Genomic DNA, 19,073 nt, shown 5'->3' with positions numbered 1-19,073 from the left:
ACATAAATAATGATGATCCATTACAAGTCTCTCCTTGAGGGCTGAGTGATTTGTGGTTTAATAGTAATGGGGTGGAATTTAATCACACACACACACACAAACTTGGTGACGGAGGACGCTAAATAAACTCACAACAAGTGAAATTGCCCTCCACATGCAAAATAGTCACTAACAGACACATATGTAAACAAAGCATGCGCACCAATCCAAGGCACTGTGAGGTTATTTTATACCTGTGAGAGACCAGTCCCAACAACTGCCAACACTTGATAAACCCTGTTTCCAATGAGGCCAGTCCTCCTACACTTCCTCAAAACAACCATTTGAGTGTGTGGGATGTGTGTGGTCATTGTCATGGTGTACACAATCATTTTCTTATTTTCTCCCTTCCCACAGGAGTCATAGAACTCAACGCAGCGGGATCTCACAGTGCTGGGAATAATCACTATTTACCTCAAGTTCATTCCTAGGGGTGTTTTTTTTTCTTTTCTTGGTGTACCATTGAGCACGACAGTATGACCACGTATGGATAATAACTGTTGTGTTCTTTTTTTCTTCCCCTTGTGCTATCGACTCTTCCCTTGGGAGTTAAAAGCTTACCAATTAATCCCACGCTCTTTCTCTCTCACACACAGTTACACACATGCCGAACCCAACCTTATATATATATATAGTTGCCCTCTTTAGCTTTCATCAATCCTATGTGCATCACTCATTTACCAAAGGAGAACCTCTCAGATACTGGTGTGATCTGCCGAAACCAATATCAAAAGCCTTAACAGAGAGATTCATAGGCACACCTCTTTGATTTTTTTTTTCTTTATAAAAAAAAGAAAAGAAAAGTACACGACTTTGTCCGAACGACGATCTGGTTTCATAGTCTTGCATGCGGAGAAGAAAACAACGAATGAACATGTCGAGGTGAGTCTCTTGTAATCTTATAATGTGTATGATGCTAACACATTACTATATGAAGCCTTTTTTTACATACAGCTTGTGACTAAGTATAGTCACCTGTCAATTCCATTGGCTATGCTACCAGTCTCAATCTCAATGGCAATTAGCATGTTAACATGTCTTGCATCCCAAATGACTATTTCTAAGGCTGGGATTCAATCATTTGCAGATAGTGTATTTCCGGATAGCGCTTTCAGAAATGCATTTGATTTACACAGCAGACGGAGGGAGTTGACACTTGATATGAAATTTGTCAGTCTGGTTGCATACACTGGACAACTTCTCAGCTAGGTTTGCCATCGAAACACTGTGGTACTGAAGAACTAGAACCATTTGTCCCTGTAGGAGAACCCTCTAAAAAAGGTTCTAGATAAAAAAAACGTTTTGGTTACAAATAGAACCCTTTCAAGGGTTCTGTTTGGAACCAGGGGTTCTATGTGGAACCAAAAAGGGTTGAATATGATCCGAAAAGAGTTCTATCTGGGGTTCTACAGCAGGGCTGGGCAAACCCTTACTGACAAACCACATGAATTTCACGTGAACATGAGAAGTGTTCCGAAAGCACGTATTTTCATGTGAAGTGTTCCAAAAACACGTTTTTACGTTTCCACATGTGAAAGTTTTGGCTGAAGGGTCACATCAGGATTTCAAAATTCAATGGAGGGCTGCACAGATTTCCTTTTGACCAATTTGTTTGTCAACATCAATTTGCGGGCCAGAAAAAGTGCAGTAAACTTTTTTTTTTTTTACAAATATGTCCATTATAATTTCTGCATACTATAATTTCTATCTGGTTTTAGATGTTCAATAGTGGCCTGGAGTGTTTTTTTTAACCAAAAAGAATACTCCCCCACCGCGGGCAGGATTGAATGGGATAGCAGGCCATATCAGGCCCACCCCTGTCCTACATGGACAAATGGTTCTATATGGCACTCTGTTTTTCTAAGTGTAGATGAAACCAAAGTGAGTCCCATAAAGGTGAACCACAGGCAGCGCAGGTTATGTTTTTCAGCTGTCCCCATAGAACTCTTTTTGGTTCCATGTACAACCCTTTCGGGTTCCATGTAGCACCCTCTGTAGAAAGAGTTCCACGTGGAACCCAAAAGGATTCTACCTGGAACCTAAAGCATTCTACCTGCAACCAAAAAAGGTTCTTCAAAGGGTTCTCTCATGGGGACAGCCGAAGAATCCTTTAAAGTTCTAGATATCACCTTTTTTTCTAAGAGTGTGGCAGTCCTTTGAGAAAAATTTGCTGAGTGCCTAAAATCCTTCTGGACCTATGAACAAGGGAGCTTGATTTCAGGTTCACAAAAGCCTGTACTTGCCTGGGGATCAAACATTCACCAGTCATTCAAGGGTTTACGTTAAAGCCTGGTGTGGCAAAAAAAAAAAGTCAATTGCATTGTTTTGTTGGACAGTTTGTAAGGCAAAAAGAAACTAAGGAAATTGTGAAAAGATATGTGTGATTTAAACACCTATTGGGCTTTTGAGGAGACGTCCATGCATTAACTCATGCTCATTGGTCAACCAAGTGCCCACCCCTTTCCTGTTTGGTACGGTAAGTAAAAAGCTGTGACGCTGAGAATTCACATCTATAATTATATTTCTATAATTCTATTTTGATTCATGTCGGAGACTATCAGGATCTCTATTGGTTATAAATTATAGTGACTCAGCACTTCTGTGATTAACTTTTCAGAGTTATAAATTCCTTCCAGAGTCACTCCTTTAGATTTATTCTCTCTCTGGCTTCCCTGTTTTACACTATTACAAGAAAGTGATTGGAAACTAATGAGGGGATTGAGGTCTTCATTATGTTATCATATGTTAGTATCTATGGACGACCCACATTAGCATGCAAAGCTAACCAGTATCTGCTGAACTGAAAAACATTACCAGAGACAAAGAATTGTGACATTTTATCTGGTTTAACATTCCCTCCACAGACATTATTTGTATGAATTTTCAAGCCAAGATGTACTGCCTGGTTTTCCGTGAGAATATGAACGTCATTCTTCTTCTGCCATGCTGAATTGCACCAGTCCTCGTCTTTTCAAGTTTAAAAAAAAAAACGCACTGGAGAATGTGACTGCACACTATTAAAACATGCTCATTTTGGAATCTATGCATGCTTACTTACCCTGCGCATGTATCTTAAAAAAAGTAACTTGGCAACATAGATGAGTAATTAGTATACCATAAAACATGAAATATTGACCATGCCTCTGCAATTTGTTTTATAGTGCGGTTGTGGATTAGAAATCGTGAATAGCCTGATTATAGACAAAGCCTTTTGGATGTCCATGTAAGTGTTGTGGGTTTGGATAATGCCTGTTGTTTTGGTTGGTGATAGGCCTACACAGGAGATAAGTTATTATACCATTGATTGTTTTTGAGGCTGAAGAAAAACACTGTTATAGTTCATGCGACATGTCCAAATTGGGGGTGGAATCGTTCACTTTTTCATAAAAACATGAAACTTGGCACACACACACAGTTTGGGGTCCTGAACATTTTCCAAAATGGAGCTATTAAAAAAAAAAACAGCCACAGTGGTAGCCATTTTTCTATTCCGCCATGACCGGATAATGTAATTTCCTTCAATCTATTACATTTCATGCCAAAATCTGGATTGTGTTACTCAATGAACTGGTTTAAAATTATTTTTAGATGATTTGGGCATGAAATGTAATACATGCTAAACAGGGAAGATACATGGGGTTACATGAGGAAGTGGTCAAGAAATGCTAATATTGCTCATTGTGGTCAAGTTAAAAATACTATAGCTGCTGATGATGTTGTCTTTCCCTTTGGTCACACGTATTATGTAATGGAGCACCATGCCCTGACCACATTGCCCTGAGTGGCACCAGCTTGGCTCTGTCTATTACCATGGAAACCACTCTCACGGTTTAAGATTGTCCCTCATTATCACTGTTTGAGTTGGACTGACGCTCTTGTGTTGGACTGATGTGTGTGTGTGTGTGTGTGTGTTTTTAGGTTATGACATTGATTTATGTAATCATGGCCACTCTTTACAAGGTGAGAGAGGAGACAAACTGGTCTTTAACTAGTCAGTCAGTCATGACATCCATAAACATAGAAGCCTAGATAGGTGGATGTCATAGAGGCCCCCCCTCCCTCCCCCACTGGGCAAATCATCCTTTTTGAATCATCATTTTTTTTCTCCCCCAAATCATTTCAACCAAAAATTCAACGTGGAAAACTGATTCAATGTGGATTACTGATTGGATTTGCAAAAAGGTCATCAACGTAATGGATATTTGTTTTTGTTTTTACCCAACATTTAAAATAAATCCAATGACAAGGTGACCATGTTTGGTTGATTTCACGTTGAATTCACATTAGTTGACAATTCAATCAAATGTAAATCAAAACTAGACCGTTGAACTGACGTCTGTTCCCAGTTCCTATACATCAGAATGGCACAATTTGTCATTGATTTTAGATGATTGGAATGTCAGCTAGAACTAGAATTCTGATACAACTGATATATGTGTGATATGTGATGACATCAGCAGTGTTTATTATAGTAATTTTAAAAAAAATCGGGGGAAAAAAACAATTTAGTAAACTGAAATCAAATAATTAAGGAAAACATTTTAAAAACTATACTAAAAATATTATTTTTGGTTGCAAAACAAACAAAAAATAAAACTCAGAAATTATGTAACACTTTTGTTATTGTTTGGGGGGGCAAAAATCGAATGGGGTTTGCAAGCTTTTTTTTGTAATGAGGTTTTCGAGCTTCTGATTCTGGCGGGTAAATGCAATGCTGCCAGTAAATGGCAATGTTTCAAATAAGCCTAGCATGTGCATCACTGTCACTATCACCAGAGAGGAATGAGGCGAAGCGAGAGGATTACCTCCGCTTAAAATCTGTCCCCGCAAGATAAGAGGTGTATAAGAGAGTGTCAAATTATGCGAGGCTTATGTGATTAGATAGAGAGTAATGTTTAGGTTGTTACACATTTACTGATATAAGTAATATAAGTGGCATTCGGGGAAACTGTAGTTCACACGCGTATCTGCCCTCTCATTGGCTAGAATGGCTTGTCTCCTTCCGCCTGGCTTCCATCTTTGAGGACATGTATTTTTGATTAGAACGGTTACTTGAACATCTTGTCAATATAATAGATCGTGTTTGCTATCACTAGCTAACAACAGGGAAGAAATCCGGCAGAGACAGTAGAGAAAGAGAGAGACCCGTAAAAAAAACAATTCTTATTGCCCTCGCCCTACGGAGGGGGTGCCCCAGAGCGGTACGCCTCACAGGCAATTTTTTCTGGCAATAAGCAGACAATGGTTGCATTCCACTGCTCAGACACTGCATGCATCAACCAATGGCTGCGTGCCACATCATTGACTGTGTCATCGACTGACAGATTGCTATAACATATGATGAGGTTAGCTGATACTTAAATACTCATCCAGGCGTTGTCAGATCCGTCAGGTAGTCAGCAACGTCTATGCTCTGGAATGCGGCCTAAGATTGATTTATAATTGAAACCTAACCAAACCTATGACTATATCATCTTGTTACTGCCCCACAGTGGCATGAACTGACATCCACAAACAACTCTAGCTATAGGCCTACAACACATTATTGGCTCCTAGCCTCCCACGCATATAGGCTACTTTCTATCCCTAACACTAAAACTGAAACCAAATAATATAAAAAACGAAAAAGATTATTATATATTTTTTTTATTGAACTGAAACTAAATATAAACGAGTAAATCAATTCTGAAAACTAAACTGAATTTCAAATAAAAATCTAAACCTATAGAAACAAGAATGAATATAAACATCACCAAACTATAATAACCTTGTTTCGCACCAATGAACAAATAGGCCTGTCACATTGAGTTGACATTGGCTATGCTCAGTTGGGGGGTGACAGAAAGTTCAATGTCTTGCACAGCCTTATAGGCGTCAAGTCATATTTCATTCAAGTGCATTCATTTCAAGTGTTGAGTCAAAACACACTTTAGATCATACAAAAATGTATCAAATTGATGTTATATAGCTAGGTGTTCAGTTTTCCTGGATTGTAACCTTTTTAGTGACCTAAATGTTTCTTGTGTGTGTCATTTATTTTTTTAAGATGGCTCGTTCTCAGCTGCTTCACCTGGTATAAAATAATGAATGAATCAATTAAAGTTTGTTGTTATACCTTTGAGTAATAGTTTTTAACTATTTCAAATCACGTTATTTTTCATTGTACATGATTTGTAATTGTTTTTCTCGTGGGATAGAATCAGGATCTACTATGCATAGAACCTTGTCCACATTTTGTAAATATGTAGGTCATTGTCAGATTATGAATAGCGGCTGTAGAGAGTGTCTTTCGGCATGTGTGTCACTGTGTCATGTTTCACACTGTGTTTAACAATGTGTGTGTGTGTGTGTGTGTGTGTGTGTGTGTGTGTGTGTGTGTGTGTGTGTGTGTGTGTGTGTGTGTGTGTGTGTGTGTGTGTGTGTGTGTGTGTGTGTGTGTGTGTGTGTGTGTGTGTGTGTCTTATTGTCGAGTCATCTCCCACGGTCACATGCTTGTCAGAGGAGGAAACCCAATCGAGGGGAATGGAAGTTGGGGGAGGGTTTAAAACATTAGTTGGTACTCAATGGTTGTGAGTGTAGAGCGTGTGTGTGTGTGTCAGGGCAGAGTGTGTGCTTGTGTTAGGGGGTGTACAGAGCCGAGCCAGTAATACAGAACCAACCAGTCTCCCTCGCTCTCTCTCTTGCTCTGCTTCTCTCTTCATCCCTTACACACACACTGCCTCTTCCTCTCCCTTACACACACAATCCCTCTCCCTCTCTCACACACTCCCTCTCCCTCTCACACACACACTCCCTCTCCCTCTCCCTTACATTCACCACTCCCTCTCTCACACACTCCCTCTCCCTTTCTCCCTCTCACACACACTCCCTCTCCCTTTCTCCCTCTCACACACACTCCCCTCTCCCTCTTCTCTGTGTTCTCTCCTTGCCTGTCTGAATTCACAGTGGGTTTTGACTCTGCACTACGATGTCTGCGGTTGCAGGAAGCTCTCTGCAGTGAGCACACCGAGGTAAGCTCTGTCGGGCTCTCTCTCTCTCGCACACACACACACACGCATACACGCACGCACACACACACACACACACACACACACACACACACACACACACACACACACACACACACACACACACACACACACACACACACACACACACACACACACACTCCCTCCCTCTGTTTGCGTCAGTCGGGTTCATTGTCTCCAGTCACCTTGATTACGTTGTGGACTGCAAGCTCACAGACACACAGCTCAGACTTCACTCACTTCTGTGACTGTCAGTTTTTTAAAAAGTGTTATACATTAACTGTAGCATTGTGAATGTTTTTCTAGTAGAGATTTGCTCCAGTTATGCTTGTTACGCTGCGGTTGAAGCCCCTTGCTGTAACGACACTTACCAGGAGAGTTGCTCTGAATAAATTAAATTATTTAAATGTATGCATCGCCATCCCCTTATTCCCTTAAACTCTGCTGTCTTTCTCAGTTTGGGTTTCGGTGTCCCTTGTGAAGAAGAAGAAATGTCCTCTGTCCTTTGTAAATGCAAGCCTCTAATAAGCAGTTGTAATGTTATCATGTCACATAGGGAGACACAGAGGAGGTTTTGGTAGAGTTTGGCGTGTCATTGTGTGTGAATCAGTCACGCATGCAAGGATTTGGAGGGGGGGGGGGGTCCTATCTGTTGATTGAAGTGAAAGAAGAAGAAGAAAAAAACGGGAAGTGTTCCTGCATTTTTATGACTGTTTCCTGTTGGACGGTAAAACAGAATTCTCTCCGTTTTGTGCCTATGAGCTCCAGCTGAGTAGCTTGAGTCTGCATGAACTTTTTTGTTGAGTGAGGTCGTTTTTTTTCTTCTTCTCTCTGCCATTAACACACACAACATGTACTGAGGGGGATGCGATGAAAAATCAGGTCCTTATGCAGCTTTCAGTTTGTACTGAGCTCTCAATGTAGTCTTTGTCTTGTGAGGTAACACCTGTCTCTTTCGTTTCTATACATTTTCCACCAATCCCTCTATTTGTCTCTCTCTTTCTCTCTTTGAGAAGAGAGGAATGATAAAGGTCTTGAGTTACAAATGGTGTCTAACCCATGATATCGGCTATTTACGGAGACTTCAACGTTACACCTGTGTAAAGCCACATTGTGTCTTACTTCAGCAAAGGGAAATCGTTGTGAATGATAATGGCCAAATCAAATCAAATGTTATTAGTCACATGCTCCGAATACAACAGGTGTAGACCTTACAGTGAAATGTTTACTGACAAACCCTTAACCAAAAATACAGTTTTAATAAAAAAAATATCTGCTAAGTAAAAACAAAATATGTGGGGCACCGGTTGAGGTCATTGAGGTAATATGTACATGTAGGTAGAGTTATTAAAGTGACTATGCATGGATAATAAACAGAGAGTAGCATCAGCGTAGAAGGGGGGGGGGGGGGCAATGCAAATAGTCTGGGTAGCCATTTGATTAGTTGTTCAGGAGTCTTATGGCTTGGGGGTAGAAGCTGTTTAGAAGCCTCTTGGACCTAGACTTGGCGCTCCGGTACCGCTTGCCGTGCAGTAGTAGAGAGAACAGTCTATGTCTTCGGTGGCTGGAGTCATTGACAATTTTTAGGGCCTTCCTCTGACACCGCCTGGTATAGAGGTCCTGGATGGGAAGAAGGTTGGCCCCAGTGATGTACTGGGCCGTACGCACTACCCTCAGTAGTGTCTTGCGGTCAGAGGCCGAGTAGTTGCCATACCAGCCAGTGATGCAACCAGTCAGGATGCTCTCGATGGTGCAGTTGTAGAACTTTTTGAGGATCTGAGGACCCATGCCAAATCTTTTCAATCTCCTGAGGGGGAATAGGTTTTGTCGTGCCCTCTTCACAACTGTCTTGGTGTGCTTGGACCATGTTAGTTTGTTGGTGATGTGGACACCAAGGAACTTGAAGCTCTCAACCTGCTCCACTGCAGAACCGTTGATGAGAATGGAGGCGTGTTCGGTCCTCCTTTTCCTGTAGTCCACAATCATCTCCTTTGTCTTGGCACCACACAGCCAGGTCTCTGACCTCCTCCCTATAGGCTGTCTGGTCGTTGTTGGTGATCAGGCTATCACTGTTGTGTCATCGGCAAACTTAATGATGGTGTTGGAGTCGTGCCTGGCCATGCAGTCATGAGTCAACAGGGAGTACAGGAGGGGACTGAGCACACATCCCTTAGGGGCCCCCGTGTTAAGGATTAGTGTGGTGGATGTGTTGTTACCTACCCTTACCACCTGGGGGCGGCCGGTCAGGAAGTCCAGGATCCAGTTGCAGAGGGAGGTGTTTAGTCCCAGGGTCCTTAGCTTAGTGATGAGCTTTGAGGGCACCATAGTGTTAAACGCTGAGCTGTAGTCAATGAATAACATTCTCACATAGGTGTTTCTTTTGTCCAGGTGGGAAAGGGCAGTGTGGAGTGCAATAGAGATTGCGTCATCTGTGGATCTGTTGGGGCGGTATGCAAATTAAAGTTGGTCAAGGTTTTCTGGGATAATGATGTTGATGTGAGCCATGACCAGCCTTTCAAAGCCTTTCATGGCTACAGACGTCAGTGCTACGGGTCGGTAGTCATTTAGGCAGGTTACCTTGGTGTTCTTGGGCACAGGGACAATGGTGGTCTGCTTGAAACATGTTGGTATTACAGACTCAGACAGGGAGAGGTTAAAAATGTTAGTGAAGACACTTGCCAGGAGTTCACGTCTTGGTAAGCCGTCTCGCCCTGCGGCCTTGTGAATGTTGACCTGTTTAGAGGTCTTACTCACATTGGCTACGGAGAGCGTGATCACACAGTCGTCCGGAACAGCTGACGCTCTCATGCATGTTTCAGTGTTACTTGCCTCGAAGCAAGTATAGAAGTAATGCAGCTCGTCTGGTAGGCTCGTGTCACTTCCCTTTCTAGTCTATAGACATACCAGCCTCTAATTTTTGAAAATACAAACCTCTTATCTTATAAAGTTAATCTTGCCGTTATAGAATATGCTCAAATATTAGATTTTTTGTTTGTGTGACCTAGGCCGTATTTTCAGTGTCTTACAGTAGGAGTGCTGATCTAGGATCAGGTCCCCCCCCCGTCCATGTAATTAGGATCTAAAGGGAAAAACTGGACCAGCACTCCACCTCTGCGACACTTTGAGAACAACGGCCTAGGTTACACAAACCAAAAAAAGTATATTTTTACGCATATTTTATAACGGCAAGATTTACTTTATACATTACGTACTTATGTAAATAAGGTATTTCATTTTTTTTTATATACATTAGCAAAAATGTCTAAAAACATTTTTTGTTTGCTTTGTCGTTATGTGGTATTGTGTGTAGATTGATGAGGGGGGGAAAAAAACGTAATCAATTTTAGAATAAGGTTGTAACGTAACAAAATGTAGAAAAAGTTTTAGGATCCGAATGCACTGTAGCCCTATTGGCGCTGATCAAAAGTAATGTACTATATAGGGTATAAGGGCCAGTTTGGGATCCAGTCCAAGTAATTATAGAGGGCAAGCTAGGCCAGTCAGCTAGTTCTGATCAACTTTGACCAAACCAGGCAATGTCAATTACTCAAGATGGTGGGAATGACATGTACTGCAGACCTTATGAGGTCATGGCCTTATTTCCAAAATGCCCTAGTGGTTGCCAACACTATTGAACTCTATTTTGACTGGAGCATGATGGGTAATAAATAGTGTAGACCAGAGGAACACTTAGAATGAACGAGAATGAAATGAATGGAGCGAATAGACTTTCTAAGAGTGGTTCTCATCGGCAACCATCAAAGCAGTTATGCTTTTCAATCCATTGCACCCATATTTAGGCCATTTTACATTTGCATCAGGGCTCACAATCCGATAGTAAGTCTGCCCCAGAGTGCCTGAATATTAGATGTGGTTTGCTGCTGAGTCACTGTCCTCTGTTACCTTGAGTCATACCGGTAATGGAGAGGAGCCGGGGAGAAGAGAACAAAAATATATTATTCTGCAGTTTTCTATTTCCACTTCTCTTTTGTAGGCCTACTCAGGTGTCATACATACTGAAATATATATGGTATTATATATGCTATTTAGTTGAATATAAGCCTACTCAGGTGTCAAACATACTGAAATATATATGGTATTATATATGCTATTTAGTTCAATATAAGCCTACTTAGGTGTCAAACATACTGAAATATATATATGCTATTTAGTTGAATATAAGCCGACTTAGGTGTCATACATACTAAAACATTTTTGTTACGTTACAGCCTTATTCTAAAATCTATGAAATGCTTTTTTTGCTTATCAATCTACACACAATACCCCATAATTACAAAGCAACAACAGGTTTTTAGACATTTTTGCAAATTCCATTGAGCATCCTTGAGATGTTTCTACAACTTAATTGGAGTCCACCTGTGGTAAATTCAATTGATCGAAAAGGCACTCACCTGTCTATATAAGGTCCCACAGTTGACAGTGCATGTCAGAGCAACAACCAAGCCATGATGTCGAAGGAATTGTCTGTAGAGCTCAGAGACAGGATCTTGTCGAGATCTGGGGAAGGGTCTGGGGAAGGGTACCAAAAAATGTCTGCAGCATTGAAGGTCCTCAAGGACACAATGGCCTCCATCGTTCTTAAATGGAAGAAGTTTGGAACCATCAAGACTTTTCCTAGAGCTGGCCGTCCAGCCAAACTGATCAGACATGGGAGAAGGGGCTTGGTCAGGAAGGTGCGGAGATGGAGATGGGAGAACCTTCCATAAGGACAACCATCCCTGCAGCACTCCACCAATCAGGCTTTTATGGTAGAGTGGCCAGACGGAAGCCATTCCTCAGTAGAAGGCACATGATGGCCCACTTGGAGTTTGCCAAAAGGCACCTAAAGGACTCAGACAATGAGAAATAAGATTCTCTGGTCTGATGAAACCAAGATTGAACTCTTTGGCCTGAATGACAAGCGTCACGTCTGGAGGAAACCTGGCACCATCCCTACGGTGAAGCATGGGGGTGGCAGCATCATGCTGTGGGGATGTTTTTCAGCGGCAGGGATTGGAAGACTAGTCAGGATCAAGGGAAAGATGAATGGAAAACCTTGATGAAAACTTGTACCAGAGTGCTCAGGACCTCAGAATGGGGTGAAGGTTCACCTTCCAACCGGACAATGACCCTAAGCACATAACCAAGACAATGCAGGAGTGGCTTCGGGACAAGTCTCTGAATGCCCTTGAGTGACCCAGCCAGAGCCCGGACTTGAACCCGATCTAACATCTCTGGAGAGACCTGAAAACAGCTGGGCAGCGACGCTCCCCATTCAACCTCACAGAGCTTGAGAGGATCTGCAGAGAAGAATGGGAGAAACTCCCCAAATACACTTGTGCCAAGCTTGTAGCGTCATACCCAAGAAGTCTCTTGAGTCTGTAATCACTGCCAAAGGTGCTTCAATAAAGTACTGAGTAAAGTGTCTGAATACTTACGTAAATGTGATATTTCAGTTTTTTGTGGATTTCTTTAATTGTTTTTCTTTTTAATGCGTTTGAGCCAGTCAGTTGTTGTGAAAATGTAGGGGTGGTACACAGAAGATAGCCCTATTTGGTAAAAGACCAAGTCCATATTATGGCAAGGACAGCTCAAATAAGCAAAGAGAAATGACAGTCCATCAGTACCTTTAGACATGAAGGTCTGTCAATATGGAAAATTGCAAGAACTTTGAAAGTTTCTTCAAGTGCAGTTCAAAAACCATCAAGCACTATGATGAAACTGGCTCTCATGAGGACCGCCACAGGAAAGGAAGACCCAGAGTTACCTCTGCTGCAGAGGACAAGTTCATTAGAGTTACAAGCCTCAGAAATTGCAGCCCAAATAAATGCTTCACAGAGTTCAAGTAACAGACACATCTCAACATCAACTGCTCAGAGGAGACTGCGTGAATCAGGCCTTCATGGTCGAATTGCTACAAAGAAACCACTACTAGAGGACACCAATAATAAGAAGAGACTTTCTTGGGCCAAGAAACAGGAGCAATGGACATTAGAATGGTGGAAATCTGTCCTTTGGTCTGATGAGTCCAAATTTGAGATTTTTGGTTCCAACCACTGTGTCTTTGTGAGACGCAGAGTAGGTGAACGGATTATCTCCGCATGTCTGGTTCCCACCGTGAAGCCACGGACGAGGAGGTATGATGTGTGGGTGTGCTTTGCTGGTGACACTGTCAGTGATTTATTTAGAATTCAAGGCACACTTAACCAGCATGACTACCAAAGCATTCTGAAGCGATACGCCATTTAATCTGGTTTGCGCTTAGTGGGACTATCATTTGTTTTTCAACAGGATGATGACCCAACACCTCCAGGCTGTGTAAGGGCTATTTGACCAAGGTCAGATGACCTGGTCTCCACAATCACCCGACCTCAACCCAATTGAAATGGTCCGCAGAGTGAAGGAAAAGCAGCCAACAAGTGCTCAGCATATGTGGGAACTCCTTCAAGACTGTTGGAAAAGCATTCCAGGTGAAGCTGGTTGAGAGAATGCCAAGAGTGTGCAAAGCTGTCATCAAGGCAAAGTGTGGCTACTTGAAGAACCTCAAATATAAAATATATTTTGATTTGTTTACTACATGATTCCATATGTGTTATTTCATAGTTTTGATGTCTTGTAATATTCTACAATGTACAAAAGAGAACAAATAAAGAGTACAAACAGATCTAGGAGCAGCATATCCTCCCACCACAGATCTAGGAGCAGCATATCCTCCCACCACAGATCTAGGAGCAGCGTATCCTCCCACCACAGATCTAGGAGCAGCGTCTCCTCCCACCACAGATCTAGGAGCAGCGTATCCTCCCACCACAGGTCTAGGAACACTGTATCCTCCCACCACAGATCTAGGAGCAGCGTATCCTCCCACCACAGATCTAGGAGCAGCGTATCCTCCCACCACAGATCTAGGAGCAAAACCACCTGCCACCTGAACAGCCTCTTCCCGCACGCCTCACCAGCCGGCTACCTGGTCCATGATGGTCTTCTCATTCATGGACTTTGCACTATCATCCTAGAACTGTACATTGCTCTTTGCACTCTCTGCACATTATTGTACACACCTACCAATTTGCACTCTACCACGGACTGACGCTTACATACAGTTGAAGTCGGAAGTTTACATACACTTAGGTTGGAGTCAATAAAACTCATTTTTCAAACTTTCTTGTTAACAAACTATAGTTTTGGCAAGTAGGTTAGGACATCTACTTTGAGCATGACACAAGTAATTTTTCCAACAATTGTTTACAGACAGATTATTTCAGTTATAATTCACTGTATCACAATTTCAGTCGGTCAGAAGTTTACATACACTAAGTTGACTGTGCCTTTAATGCCTTTAAACAGCTTGGAAAATTCCAGAAAATTATGTCATGGCTTTAGAAGCTTCTGATAGGCTATTTGACATCATTTGCGTCAATTGCAGGTGTACCTGTGGATGTATTTCAAGGCCTACCTTCAAACTCAGTGCCTCTTTGCTTGACATCCTGGGAAAACCTAAAGAAATCAGCCAAGAACCTCCGAAAAAAAATTGTAGACCTCCAAAAGTCTGGTTCATCCTTGGGAGCAATTTCCAAATGCCTGAAGGTACCAAGTTCAACTGTACAAACAATAGTACGCAAGTATAAACACCATGGGACCACGCAGCCGTCATACCACTCAGGAAGGAGACATGTTCTCTCTCCTAAAGATGAACGTACTTTGGTGAGAAAAGTGCAAATCAATCCCAGAACAACAGCAAAGCGACCTTGTGAAGATGCTGGAGGAAACAGGTACAAAAGTATCTGTATCCACAGTAAAACGAGTCCTATATCGACATAACCTGAATGGCCGCTCAGCAAGGAAGAAGCCACTGCTCCAAAACCGACATAAAAAAGCCAGACTACAGTTTGCAACTGCAGATGGGTACAAAGATCATACTTTTTGGAGAAATATCCTCTGGTCTGAAGAAACAAAAATAGAACTGTTTGGCCATAATGACCATCGTTATGTTCGGAGGAAAAAGGGGGAGGCTTGCAAGCCGAAGAACACCATCCCAACCGTGAAGCACAGGGGTGGCAGCATCATGTTGTGGGGGTGTTTTGCTGCAGGAGGGACTGGTGCACTTCACAAAATAGATGGCATCATGAGGGAGGAAAATTATGTGGATATATTGAAGCAACATCTCAAGACATCAGTCAGGAAGTTAAAGCTTGGTCGCAAATGGGTCTTCCAAATGGACAATGACCCCAAGCATACTTCCAAAGTTGTGGCAAAATGGCTTAATGACAACAAAGTCCAGGTATTGTAGTGGCCATCACAAAGCCTTGACCTCAATCCTATAGAAAATTTGGGCAGAACTGAAAAAGCATGTGCGAGCAAGGAGGCCTACAAACCTGACTCAGTTACACCAGCTCTGTCAGGAGGAATGGGCCAAAATTCACCCTACTTATTGTAGGAAGCCTGTGGAAGGCTACCCAAATCGTTTGAACGAAGTTAAACAATTTAAAGGCAATGCTACAAAATACTAATTGAGTGTATGTAAACTTCTGACCCACTGGGAATGTGATGAAAGAAATAAAAGCTGAAATAAATCATTCTCTCTACTATTATTCTGACATTTCACATTCTTAAAATAAAGTGGTGATCCTAACTGACCTAAGACAGGGAATTTTTACTAGGATTAAATGTCAGGAATTGTGAAAAAGTGAGTTTAAATGTATTTGGCTAAGGTGTATGTAAACTTCCGACTTCAACTGTATATATTTCCCCCATTACACATCATTCTTAAAAAATGTCTTGTTTATACACATAGTTTTACAGTTTAGTCTGTAGTTTTTAGTGTATTCCAGTTATTGTGTATATTCTGTATATTGTGACAACACCATTTCACCAGGCCAAATTCCTGGTACATGCAAATGTAAGGTGATTCTTAACTGTAAGGAAGAAGTAAAAAACAGCACACTGGTTTACAACCTGGACTCAGGGGTAGAAGTAACATAGTAAATGTAAATCTGTCTCCCTCCATTTATAATGATATGTTTTGTATGGTATGCATTAATTTGTGCAATTTCTATCATCTATTTCATATGTTAAGAATTACAAGTTCTACAGCTGTACCATAGAGAGCATCCTGACCTGTTGCATCACCGCCTGGTATGGAAACTGCTCGGCATCTGACTGTAAGACGTACGGCCCAGTACATCACTGGGGGCCAAATTTCCTGCCATCCAGGACCTATATACTAGGCGGTGTCAAAGGAAGGCCCTAACAATTGTCAAAGACTCTAGTCTCCCGAGTGGCACTGTGGTCTAAGACACTGCATCTCAGTGCTAGAGGTGTCACTACAGACCCTAGTTTGTTTCCAGGCTGTATCAAAACCCGCCGTGATTGGGAGTCTCATAGGGTGGCGCACAATTGGCCCAGCGTTGTATGGGTTAGGATTTGGCCCGGGGTAGGCTGTCATTGTAAATACGAATATGTTCTTAACTGACTTGCCTAGTTAAATAAAGGTTCAATTAAAAAACCAAAGGCATAGACTGTTCTCTCTGCTACTGCATGACAAGCAGTACCGGAGCGCCAAGTCTAGGTCCAAAAGGCTCCTTAACAGCTTCTACCCCCAACAATAAGACTGCTGAACAATTAATCAAATGGCCACCCGGACTATTTTCACTTTACCCCTACCTACATGTACAAATTCCCTCGACTAACCTGTACCCCCGCACATTGACTCAGTACTGTATATAGCCTCGTTATTGTTATTTTATTCTGTTACTTTTTATTTTACTTTTTTACTTTAGTTTATTTTGTAAATATTTTCTTAACTCTATTTCTTGAACTTCATTGGTGGTTAAGGGCTTGTAAGTAAGCATTTCACAGTAATGTCTACACCTGTTGTATTCGGCACATGTGACAAATAAAATTTGATTTGAATTGCAATTTGTACAATATGTTACGAATTTGCAATAAGTATAATATGTTACAAATTCATTTTTTTTGTGGATACCGTTAGCTAGGTGGCTAACGCTTACATTACCTAGGCTAAGGGTTAGGGTTAGGGTTAGGATTTAGGTTAAAGGGTTAAGGTTAGGAGAAGGGTTAGCTAACATGCTAAGTAGTTGCAAAGTAGCAAAAAAGTAGTAAGTAGTTGCAAAGTTGCTAATTAACTAAAGTTGTCCGTGATGATATTCGAACAAGCAACCTTTGGGTTGCTAGATGTTCGCGTTTTACGCTAACCAATCCACCCAACCAACCCCCCTCCTTTCATTTTTACATTAAGTAACCTTCTGTCTTATGTAACCATCCCAAACGTAACATATCATATTCATTTCAGTGTCCCGGATTTATATTTTCTAGTCTATGAGACCAGGCTGGTCGTTTTACCCTTATGCCCTAAATTCTAAAGTAGAGTCCCTCCTGGCCTATCAAATATCTCAGAGTACACGTCACTTTCCAACAACCTTATGTTCCGTGAATGGCTACAGTGCCAAAACTTTGATCAAGTCTGATCAAACACGTGTAGCTAAGGTCTTCTATCCATACGCTCACTAGTGTTGCATAAACAATCATGCTAATCTTTTCACACACCCATTTTTAACCCCATAATTCCTGGCAGGTTGCCTAACATGGACCGTGTAGCGCTTTGCTTCAGTAACCCGGCCCACCGCTTACAAATCCACCATGGATTGACCTTAACATTCCACCGACCCACATCAACAACAAAGGCAAGAGTAGGTACAGCGTGGTAATCTCCTTCATCCCTTTTGCCATTCTCATTGTTTAAATGCTGGCTGGCGAATCTGGAGCTTTCTTTTCCACTAAGTGCTTTTATTATTGATTTTATATGATTAATATCTGATTTATCCTTTATCCAGCAATGCTGTCCAGAGGCTTCGTATGGAGGGTGTGACATAATTGCAGAGCCTCCAGAGGATTGCAGAGGCCAAAATTGAGCTCTGTACGCCGAATACGGTGAACCTCACAATTTTTGTAACAATGCGGAGGGCTCCGTATAGTTCCGTATAGCTCCGCTTTGACATGATTGGTTGACGGTAGGTGAGGGGCGGGAGGTTCCTGTATAAACACAAGCTCACTTCCTTGACAACTTCCTTCACAACAGCCCTGCTCTGCTCCGCGAAGCGTAAGAAGTATGAAAGCCCTGACTTCTACAGAGGCCCTATCACAGTAAATGCTGTACGGCCCACTGCAGAAGTCAGATTGACCATGCAGAGTCTTTTAGCTCTTTGTCTCTATGAGGGAGGAGGTGGTGCCAGGGGTTGAGGGTCGTCGCCAGAAATAACCATAGTCCCTTTGTGTAGATTTCTGGTGCCTCATTTATCAACATTTCTCACTAAATTCTGGCGTACGTGGAGATTCCAGGATTTTCCTTTCGTTACAAATGATTGGGATTTATCACTGTTGCACGCAACATATATGCATGTTTTCATTGATAAATCAGAAACACAGGCTGCTGTATTTGTGCGCTCATGAACAAGTTTTACAACCCCACCGTGAAAACGCACTCTATTCGCCTTTTATGGTAACAAAAACGCCCTCATTTGCTGTACGATTTGTAGATGTTGGAACTGGGCCGCGCATTCTGGTTGTAGATGTTGGAACTGGGCCGCGCATTCTGGGATAGTTCCTAAAAGAGAAGTGCAATGGCAAGTTTGATCACATTTCTGTAGAAGTGTGGGCAGAATGTGCTCATTTTTTGCAGTGACTTTTTCAAACTTAAAATGCATGCCGCCTATAGCGAGTCCCAAACACTGGCCGTGCATTCTGCAACATTGATTGATTGTCTATTTGAGCCATTTTAAAGTAAATGCTTCAGCCATCACTTTAATACAGAAGATGAATTGTTGTTCATTAATTTGTTATCAATACACTGTGTTTATAACTCCTGCCTTGGTGGCGCTGAGATTTAATAGGCTATGATGTCGTGCTCCTACAGCACAGCATTACTGTAGCCTACCCATACTGTCAAATATTTTTATAATAAAAGTAAAATAAATATATTAGGCTCCA

The 19,073-nt window shown here is 41.8% G+C and overlaps 1 protein-coding gene across 3 annotated transcripts in view; it reads left to right on the top strand.

Annotated features, from left to right (window-relative positions):
- Nucleotides 1-672: 672 nt before the first annotated feature.
- Nucleotides 673-19,073, top strand: part of LOC106597086 (anion exchange protein 2) — a 60,642-nt gene continuing 42,241 nt past the window's right edge. The window contains exons 1-2 of one of the 3 annotated variants that reach the window (XM_045714460.1): nt 673-921; nt 6,985-7,049. The gene's annotated coding sequence lies outside the window, so the exon portion shown is untranslated. Of the gene's footprint in view, nt 922-6,856; nt 7,050-19,073 lie in introns of those variants that run through there. The other 2 variants (XM_014188325.2, XM_014188321.2) reach the window with 2 other exon arrangements.

Source organism: Salmo salar, chromosome ssa03 (genome assembly GCF_905237065.1).
Source record: "Salmo salar chromosome ssa03, Ssal_v3.1, whole genome shotgun sequence".
Lineage (NCBI taxonomy): Eukaryota > Metazoa > Chordata > Actinopteri > Salmoniformes > Salmonidae > Salmo > Salmo salar.
Note: the sequence above shows the minus strand (reverse complement) of the source record. Positions and strands in the feature narration are given on the sequence as shown.